The sequence below is a fragment of the Falco rusticolus genome, chromosome 7 (genome assembly GCF_015220075.1).
Source record: "Falco rusticolus isolate bFalRus1 chromosome 7, bFalRus1.pri, whole genome shotgun sequence".
NCBI lineage: Eukaryota > Metazoa > Chordata > Aves > Falconiformes > Falconidae > Falco > Falco rusticolus.
In genome coordinates, this window is record NC_051193.1 from 16,559,948 (window position 1) to 16,570,798 (window position 10,851).

The window sequence follows — 10,851 nt, forward strand, 5'->3', positions numbered from 1 at the left end:
AATTAAATATTGTTGGAAAAGCAACTGCTAAGAGTATGTAACAGTGTCCCTGGCTGAGGTTGAGCACTCGCGCTGTGCAGGGGGCCTGGTCCCAGCACCCCTCCCCCCGCGGTACCCGCACAATTCCATCCAGGAGTGCAACTAAGGATTGTTCTACCGATATCAGCAAAACAATGGCTTCTGTGAAAAGGTTTGCGAAGTTGAATCCGGGTGCTAACGGGTAATTACTGCAGAGTATGGACTGTGTGTACCAGACATTTCTGATTTCTTTGTGAGTTACCCAAGTGCTTGGCCATAACAGGGAGATGTGCCAGGAGACACTTTGCAACAGGTGAGGGTTTTCAATGTTGTAACTGCTTCCTCTTACTTTTGGAAGGGAAGGCATTTGACCACGTGCAGCAGGGATACCCAAAAAGAAATATAAACCCAGATATTAAAGATGTATCAGTCTAACTTCCCTCATGGCATGAAGCACTACGTTGGATAACCCTTGTTAGATTAGTGTGCATGGAAGAGCTTAAAATCATGCTTTTCATGCATGCATACATTTGCAACAGAAACTCCTTTTATGTTTTCCCTTTCACAACTGAATCCTACGCTTTTGTGGCTCAACAAAAGCAGAAGACACTGCTTAGGGAACTTCTTTGTCTACAATCCCAGTAAGTAGTAAAGCTTTTCTGGAGCCTGCACCCCACTGTACAGCCTACTGAAAGCTCTGCTGAAACGCTTACCGTTCGTGTCATGCCTTTGTGCTCTCTACTGACCTTTCACCACAATCACACTGTTGGAAACCAAGGGAACGAGGTGAATCTAACAACTCAGCATCATTCAGTCTAGGAAGGAAATGCTGAAGTCTCGAGTTCACGTACTCTGGAAATTGCTGTCTAATGTGATGATTACGATCTCCACCTTCCTAATAGGATTTCATACTGTTAATTTTGTGTATGTAAACAGGACCATATGCTGTCTGTGCTGCTTCTTATTGTGGCTTGACTTTCTGGAGTGTGCACATACTGTTTACTTTTTGCAGATTATATCCACTGGGTTTTCTTTGTTATGATTACTCTATGAAAACTTTAATCCGTTAAAAAAGCAATCCTAACTAACCTCCCAACTACTGTTATTTTGAGCATACAATAGCAGATCAGATGTCACACAGTAGAAAGGAGATGTTCAATCTAATTGCAGAGGGGATATACTGTTGAATGGTCGCTGCATTAGGGACACTGAGGGAAGCAGAATGAGGGACCACGGGTTAAGACTACGGAGTTTCCCTTCAGACTTACTGGGAAGAGTGAACAAGGAGAGTAAGGAATGGAGTGGCACAAGTCCCCTTTCCCCACCCCCCCACCCCCCGTTCAGTTTCAATAAGGAGCACTACAGTTTCCCATGGGCTCAAATACCCACCGTTAAACAGCACAGCATGCTGCTGGATGCCCAGCACGTGAAATCTATGCTGATTCAGGGTAGTACACAACTCTAAGAGGTAGCATTTCTGCTGACCACGTGCTACTTTTAAATCTTTGTAGAGCGCAGATGTTTCTTGGTGAGCTTCAAAGACTCCATTGCTATATTTTTATCTTTGATTCCTTCTAAAGAAAGAAATGCATACTTCTGTTTTATTTGGGGCAGCTTTTTCAGCCATGCCTGTCAACACCAGAATTCAAAATAATGTTTTCAAAGACAAAAAGAGTGTCGTTAGTCAGCCTGCATAACAACATTATTGCTCTATGTAGTCAACACCTGCTGTGACAAAACTCCTCTACACTTTGCTGTGTTCTGTAGGTACTTTTTGGGTATAATCCTTATACACTGAAAGGGCTTTCTTTCTAGGGTAGCTAAGCTGTAGTTTCTGCTGATACCATAATACTGTCATAATGCTCTACCACTGACACCGATAGTTCTTTCGAGAGGGAATCAGTCCTCTGCTGAATTAAAGTTAGATGTCAGAGAGGTCCCACTCACATTGCTTGGATCCCTTGAGATGAGTTGGAACCTTAGAACTATAGTTAGAACTATAGAACCTTCTATTGACCAGCAGCTACAATGGCACATCAGGTCACTCAAGCTGTCTAAAACACAGGCTACATACCTAGAAAAACATACTGTCTCTGGGATCCTGTAGAGATGAGAACACCATGATACAAACAATGGGAATTTCTAGCTTTTGATAGTGTGTACAAGTGAAGAATGAAGCTGCATGGCAATGTGCATTTATTATTATTATATATGAAAAGAGATGGGCTGAATGGGAAAAAAACCCCAACAGTTATTTTCATTTATATAGGAAAAAAGAATGTTCTTATAATCATATTTGAGAAATTGTTCTCACTTTTCCAAATCATGGCAACTGGTGTTTAGAAAGGAATTCTTGATGTATGATCTGTTTTAAACTATCTCTGTATCCACAGTGCTGGATATTTGTGCTTTGAAAAATAGTTGTGAAACTGATCGGTAAATGTGGAAACATTCTTCCCTTTCTCTAAATAGTCTTAAGTAGCTAAGCATGAAAATAAGAAACAGGTGGAATAAATCTCAAGTTAAAATGATACTGGACCAAATAAATAGGATTGGGGCCATTATGATTAAGAGCAGCGTTTGTGCAACACTGGCAGCTGCTCAGTTGAAGGAGGTGCTTGTTCTGCACCATCCAGACAGTGGAGTGCTCCCACCTACGCTTAATTCAGCGCCACACAGGGGACCGCTCTGCTGTCCAGGAACTGCTCTGAAAAATAAGGCTGTGCTATTGAAAGCCCAAACTTAAAAATAATTAAATAAAAATTTTAAAAATTGATAAATACTCAATTATTGAACATATAAATAAGGTTCCTTTTTTATTTTTATACTTAAAAAACAAGACTAATATGTACTTTCTAAGCACAAACATATAGGAGATGTATACTCAGAGTTCCCATTTTGTGGTGCAAAATTTCTTCTTTGTTTTGAACTAGGAGGTTCAGAAATCTCAGAAAAGATAGAAAGGAAGTGTTAGGGCCAGCACAGCACAGAAGTATGATAGGAACATACAGTGAAGTATTATGAAACTGGGGGTTTTTGTGTATGATGAAAATGGTATTAGCTACAGGTGCTGTTGTAGATCGAGACAGTAGACACATGAAGGAAACTTGCATAGGTAAAAAATGGAAGGGAGCTCAGTAGGAAAGGATTTGGTCTTCTAGAATCCCTCAACTTTTCCACCCGTTTCCCAAAAAAGCCTTCTGAAGAACTCACGACATAAGGAGCACTGAACTGTTCCTTGTCTAACCCTTTCCATCCAGGGCACAGCATGATCAGGTGGATCAAAGCGAATAACCTGTTTCAGGATTTGTAGAACTGGGTCCCTCGCGAGGGTGTCTCTGGGGCTGGCGGGGGAGCACATCCAGCTGCACATGGCACTGAGCTCAGGACTAGCTCTCAGCAAGTCACAACGTGACCAAACCTCTTCTATTCCAGCCCAGTTTGCCATCTTTTGCCATATTGTAGCAAAGAATCCCTAAAAATCCCTGTATATTTAAAACGCTTTTTTTCTCCAGGGCTAACACAGGGTTATTTCACATTCTGTTCCTAGCAACTGGCGTAGTACTGTATAGAGACTGGTAAATAATTAACAATTACGTTGTCCTAATATTCGACTAGGCCTGCACGTTTAGGATAATCATTCAGTGATCAGAAACTCCACTTCATAATTGGATGAGCCTTTCCAAACCCCGGTAACGCTTATGCCACTCCGCAGTTTGCATTACAGTTGGCTTCTCTTCTAAGGGACTGACAACTCCTATGCAAATGAAGTGTGAGGCATCAATTCACTTTAATGGGAGTTCAGTCATGCCTTTTATAAGAAAACCATCATGTATGTTGCAAAATTATCCATTGTACTGTTATTTATAGAAGATATAAAGGGATGTATTCCCTTTGATTCAGATAACATGAAGGGTTTTTCACTGGCAATTAAAGAAAGATGACATATTAATGCTTCTCCCACTGATGCAGAATAAAGCTATATAGTAACTAATTTCAGATTATTTCTAAAATAATATCAGTGGTGTTATTCATAACCATTCAAAACAGGAAACTAAGTCCTGTGAAGGAAGTATATTTCTTTACAATGCCTGATGAATTTATAACCTGCTTCTCTGGGTATTGTCATATTTTTAAATCATAGCCACTAGAATTTTTTCCACACAAAAACTGACTAGTTATACAGTGACCATATGATGATTTAGGCCAGTCTTACATGAAAAAAACACCTTTAAATCACTCAATTCCTACCTACAGGAAGAGGATGACAGAAGAAACTTAAGTGTTAGAGATAATACTGGGATTGTGTACAGTGCTCTGGCACTCCAGTGATGCGTCAAGTATGGGAAACAGAAAAGCCCAGAGAGACCTGTCAGTCTGTTGTGTCCCCTGCAGGGAGAGAGTCCCCCTTGCTTTTAGAGGGGTAAAGTTCAGTTCTAAAATAATGAAGCAACTATCTGCTATTGTGCTCATTGCAACTGGTAACTTTAGAACTGGAAGGTAGGTTTCTTCCATCTTTAGAACTTAAGTTGATTATTTGAAAATCCATGCAAGGTTAATTACCTTTTCTAAAATAAAACCGTAACATAGTTACTGTCTGAAACTGAAGGCAGTTTGAAGTGCTAGGCTGAAAATCCTGGGGAGCAAAGTCTTTTTATACAGACAAAATGGACTATGAAATGGCAGTTTAACCCACAATTTGTCACCTGTAAGCTTCAGCTCCAACGTGAACAGAAACACCCTGTGCCAAGCTGTACTGGTGGTGGTTGACTGACGGTTCCTCGGACAAGACTTAACATCACAACCAACTAAGACTATCAGTGATGATATTGATCAGTTATAAGTGACAGTAGGAGTGCCCATCTGATAGCAACTGGAAGAAAACAGCCTCATTATTTTCTGTGAGGCACCAACGATATTTTGGCCTCTTTGGATAACTACCAGACCCTGCAGGTTTGATTCTGCTGCAGACAGGTGTTGGTTTACCGTGGAACAAGAGGTTGTACCTCCCCTGGCCAGCAGCACCCTGGGACATACATGCTCCCAGTCCTGTGACACAGCAGCCCATGGCTCTGTGGCCCCTAGATGAACACGGATTAATCGGTTCCTGCACCATGCACATTACAGTAATAGCTGTGATGTTTACCAGATGGTGTCTTCACCCAGTTCAGTGCCCCAGATTTTCCGTTGTGTAAAGAATTGTACTTCATGTCATCAGCACGCCTACCATGAGTGCAAAGCAAAGCACACGCTGGGGTATGAATTATCTGCAGCTTTGTAAAAAGGCATCCTCAGGAAACCAAAGGCCGGGTTCTGGCACCCTCACTGATGGATCATGTTTACATGGAGCCAACTGTTGTGGTACTTTAAACACCATCAGCCACATGAGAGCTTCTCCACTTCACTGTTCTATTGGAGGAAAGAAACACCTTGTTCGAGGTCAAACAGAAAGTCTGTGGCAAGACAAGGAGTTGAACCATCTTCCAAATATCAAGCATTGGTCAGCTTTTCTTTTGGCTGTGGGTCCCTGCTTCCATGGCCTGTCTTGTTCATTTAAGTTGATCTTTTAAATGAACAATATACACCAAGTGAAAACACAGCAGAGATGGAACCACAGGCTGGGTTATGAGCATACACTACCGACTGCAGGACTAGACCCTTAATAATGGTCACTGTTAGGTAACTTCGAAAAAAATCTCTTTTTGCATCTTTTCTGAGCTGTTTTGTCTCCTTCCGATGTACAGAGCCAGCGTAACTACCTACGTTTTTTGCATTTTAGCTGTAAACCAAAGCCAGAAACCATCTGTGATGTGCACATCCTGATAGCTGAAACAATAAACAGGAGAAAGAATTGTACCGGGAAATAGACTTTTTATTTACACAACAAAAGAGATCAGACCAGCCCTGGAAAAGACAACACTAGTGTTTGTTTTTCACATGTGGGAAGCATCAACAGGAAAAAAGGACACTGGGTTCCACCTGTGCTGCCAACAGATAGGGAATGGTGTGCCACCTTTTTGTCACTGCTCTTCTCAGGTTTCCCTATTTTAGACTAGCAGCTGGACCTGCAGGCCCAGCTGTTCCTTGAAATAATCCTGATAAAGAAGGATTTAAAAAACAAGTTTACAGATTTCTGTGGCACCAAATAATGATGACCAAACTCCACCATTAAACAGAAACACTGCTACACTTGTGTGCTGTGGTCAGTAAACAGAACTTACACGTTTACCCTGCTATTAACCTACCATGTGCAAATGCACGTGGCTACAGGATCCTGTCTGGTGCCTCTCAATGCAAAACCCTGCACAGCTACCAACGCCTCGGTCAAAAGGATACTCAGTCATAGGAAGACATCAAACTATGAGAGTCAATAACTTAGGAATGCTACAAAAAAACCCTAGAGCAGATTAATAACAGCAAAAATGCATCAGCATTGCTTGCCAGAAGTTGTAAAATACTGGAAATAATAATGATTTGGGGAAGGAAGAAAAGTTATGCAATAAAGCGCACCATTTCAAACAAAATTATTTAGATTGTCAAGATGAGAGAGGCTAAGTTCAGACAAATCCAACCAAGCTAGATGAATGGGAGAAAAGATGCCTAAAGAATTTAAGTCGGCAAAGTCACTAAAATGATTCAAATAACCTTCACATTCTACATAGAGCTAAAAATTTATATACATATATATATATAGTGGAAGCCAGTTAAGAACTGCATGGCATACAGCACTACAGCAAAGGCAGACAGTCTATTAGATAGCGAATGGGCGCAGAATACCACGGAAAAGATCGTAATATCGTTAGTATAATTGCGCGAGACACCTCCATACACCCCTGAGTTTGGGTTGATTTTTCTAGTAATGGCATCCCTTGCAAGGCACTGGAGGATGCAATGCCTGCAGTACTAGGCCAGTTGGTCCCAGGTGTTTCTTTCCCATTACATGTTCCTGCCTCCAAAAGTATAGGGCAGAACAGAGGAAGTTCAAGGACAATTTCTGAGAATAACCAGTTAAAGAAAAGCTTTTTGATAAAGTTTTCAAATGATAAGTTTTCAAAAGATCTACACAGTGTATCATACATGGTATAAAAATATTATTACTTCTTCCACTTATTTTTAAATTGATATTTGATATTGATGCATTTCTGATTTTTTTTCATCATTAATGATTTACAATGGTTTTTTCGTAAGTTTATGTTTCTCCTAAGCTCAGGGTGGTCACACAAATCAAACCAGTTTTCGTTTATTTTTCAGTGTTACAGTCCTCAGATTTCTCTACATGTTTCCCACTGATCAGCTGTGGATTTTTACTCTGGCAAAAGAAACTCCCCCCAGGCTTCCATCAAAGCAAACCCCCTTGAATTAGCAGAGGGCCACCCTGATAATGCTGCAGTCAGATGACAAAATAGAGCATGTGTGCTATCTAATGCCAATGTGCAGGTTTTGAGGACACGTTTTGCTCATCAGGAGCTTGGAAATATCCCTGAATGTTACCAAATCCACATCCTGATCCCGAACCTGTCACTGGTACGTTTATCCCGACCCTCTCCGGGTAACCACCCGCCATCGGTCCTGCTGTATTTCTGACACACAAAAGGCACCAGGTCTCCGAGGAGAGACAGCTCATCTTCATCGCAAAAATACCTTCTTTCCGTATTTTATTCCGCTGCTGCATCTAATCTTTGTCGTTTATCGCCTGCCATAAAGGACGCGAGCACCTCGCGATAAACACGCGCGTCCCCCTGAACAGGCGCTACTTAAAACCAGAAGGCGAAAGGGGAAGGGCGCTCCGCACCCTGCGGGAGCCTCGGGCACCGCGGGCCGCCGGGGCGAGCCCCGCCGGGTCCTGCCCGCCGCGGACCGGCTCCAGCGGCCGCCGGGGTGGGGCCGGAGCCCCGCGCCCCCCGCCGGGGATGCTCCGCGCCGGGGATGCTCCGCCGCCGCCGCACCTCCGCGCCCCCCGCCCCGCTCCGCACCGCACCGCAGTGCGCGGCGCCCCGCGGAGCCGCCGCCCCGGGCCCGCGGGCGATGCCCCGGCGGCCCGCCCGGCCCCAGTCCCCGCCCCGGCCCCGGCCCCGGCGCCTTACCCCGCTGTGGGGCCGGCCCTCGCCGCCCGCCGCCTGCGCGCCCCTCCGCGCCCGAGCCCAGCGCCGCCCGCCGCCTGCGCGCCCCTCCGCGCCCCGAGCCCAGCGCCGGCGGCGGCAGGTGGGTGCCCGGCGCGGCGGCTGCGCACCGCGGCCCCTGCCCTGCCGGGCACGCTGGGACTCGTAGTCCGGCGGCCGGCAGCAGCCGCCGCGGGGTCCGCGAGTGGCGGCACCGGCAGCCCCAGCCACCCCCCCCAGCAGCAGCAGCACCAGCAGCAGCAGCACCAGCAGCAGCAGCACCAGCAGCAGCAGCAGCACGCCCGCCCTCCCCTGGCCGGGCCACCCCCGTGCTCCCCCTTTCCCCCCTCACCTCTTTCCATCGCTTTCTGCCTCACCTGCAGGCGAGGTGGCCCCTCAGCCATGTGCAGAGCAGGTGGATCCCCCCCCCCGCCTGACTCGGCAAGCCATGGTTTCAGCCTTACCCCTGCCCCGTGTGCCCCCCTGGGTGGGAGCCTGCAAACAGGCTGCCTGCAGCTTGCCTGCTCTGCCCGCCGCCGCCGTCGCCCCTGCCCCGTGCACGGCCCTGGGCGCTCACCCACGCACTTGCCACGCGTGGGCTGATGGCCTCAGCAGGTGTGCTGGGCGCTTCTGGGCACACGTGGAGGCGGCCAGCCCTACGGACAAGGTTTGCTCCTCTCACACCCTCTGCAAACGGACCCGGCCAAACAGGTCCTGCGGCAGGAGCCCCAGGGCCCTCGCCCTGCACCCAGATGTGCCGCTCCAGGGAGCCAGCTCTGGGGCGGAGGGAGCTGACCGCCGAGACTGTTTTGCTGTTCTTCCGCTCTTCTCTTAATTCATTTCAACAATTCAATTTATACTTGTGCTTTTATTCTATACGAAAGTTAACTGTTAGCTGAAATTTTATATAATAGGTAATACAATTGGAATGTAGCCCCTGTAATCAAGTATGTCCAGAATTTAATTTACCCGATTGCCTTCACTGGGTACTGTGTTTTAGCTGAACCCAGGCCCTTGGTTCTAAGCACCAAACGATGAGTCACTAGCAGCAGAAGAGCTATTCCCGTGATTAAAATGTCTTTAAGTTTCATGATGTGTTGGCAGGAAAACAAGACATTGCCTTGTTAAGAAGCAGATGCCACACCACAGATGAATTTTCTTATGGAAAAAGAAGCACAACTAGGATAAACAACGCCTTCGGCTTCACTCCATACCCTGCCACACACCTCGGGCACCTATAGCAAGACCTATGGCAGAAAACTCAGACTAGTGTCAGGGACTGAAGGGTCACCTTGGGCATTTTGCCACCGCTGCTCAGGAAAACACCTGTATCCACAACAATGTGCAGAGTGCACAAAGATGCTCCAAAGCTGCAATTCTCCGCTTGCAGCCTCCTTGCCCCAAACTTCTTATGAAATGGGATATTCAGCCACAAGTTAACAAAGCTTTTGCTAAACGTCCAAAATGTTATTACATTAGCAGAAATGAAAAAGAAACAGATCCATTTATTCCACAGTCTTCTCTCTCTCTCTCTCTGTCTCTGTGTCTTGCAGCATTCCGAGAATACAGAGTTTGCATCCATGGTTTTGCTTGTTCAGTACCAGAAGTGTCAGGGAAGCTGGATCGAATTGCTTTGAGATCTGCTGCTCTGTAACCGGGTGGCTCAGGCTGAAGGTGATTCTGTTGGTTCGGTGTTGGGGTGGAAGCTTCCACTGCAAACAGGCCTCATTCAGACATGAGGCAGAGAAATGTGGATTTAATTCTTAACACGGATTAAACCCTCTTTTGGGGTTTAATCTTGGTCTGTAGAATCGGGGCTTGAATTACTCATAATTATACAAATACTGAGAGGGAAATGTGTGTGACCATCAAAGAGTGGAAGTTAACTTTGGAGTGTTTGCTTTTCGATAAACTTGTGCAAAATTTTCACTCAGATTTTCCTGTCACGCCTTAGAAATACATTTGTTAAGTTGAAAGTCTTTCTCAGTCGATACAAAGGGAAGAACTCTTCCCACTGACTTTTCTGTTTGCAGTTGCCGTGTATCTGCTGACAAATTCACTTCTCATTAGTTTGTGTTAGAAAAGTAACAACTTAAGACCTCTGCCAGGAGCACAGAGTTTGGCTGGAGTCAAGGTTTTTCTTTTCTTTGGCTGTGGTTTCATGTTTCTTTCTTCCTTTTACCTCATGCATAGTATTTGCAACCAAAAAATTAGAAATGTGATCAGTCTTCCTGCATTCGTGAGACATACAGACAAAAACATACGTGGAAAATGTGTTAAATGCAGATGTACACAACAGTATACTTAAAAGTATAGGGATAACATTCTCCTTAAAATCACAGCATACAAAGTAAACCATATCACAATTCAGTCTCATATACAGGGTGGGTGTTTTAAATAATTTGTCATTCTTCCCAGGCCACAAACTAAAAAGACAGAAGTGTTCAATACAATTCACAAATCTGAGCTACACCCCACATACAGGCTACACTACATCCCATGTATGGGCTATACCTGCTATGATACATTTACACCAAATGACTGTGGGCACCTGGGCTGACCATATTTCCCATGTGTGGGACTTCACAGACCAGCACGCTGAGAGGACATCTAAAACTGCAGGGCAGGGCTCCCACACAGTCCTTTTTCCCCCGGTAGGAATCTTTGCTTAACATTTTGCCCACCTAGGCTTTTAGTGCATTTATGTACTTGACTTGTTGAAAGCGCAGTGGCA

General features: G+C 45.2%; 1 protein-coding gene across 1 annotated transcript in view; it reads right to left on the reverse strand.

Moving 5' to 3' along the window:
- The window catches only part of LOC119151595 (tropomodulin-2), a 36,423-nt gene extending 28,167 nt beyond the window's left edge, over positions 1 to 8,256 (reverse strand). Inside the window, exon 1 of the mRNA XM_037395682.1 lies at positions 8,103 to 8,256. The gene's annotated coding sequence lies outside the window, so the exon portion shown is untranslated. The remainder of the gene's footprint in view (positions 1 to 8,102) is intronic.
- Positions 8,257 to 10,851: the final 2,595 nt, after the last annotated feature.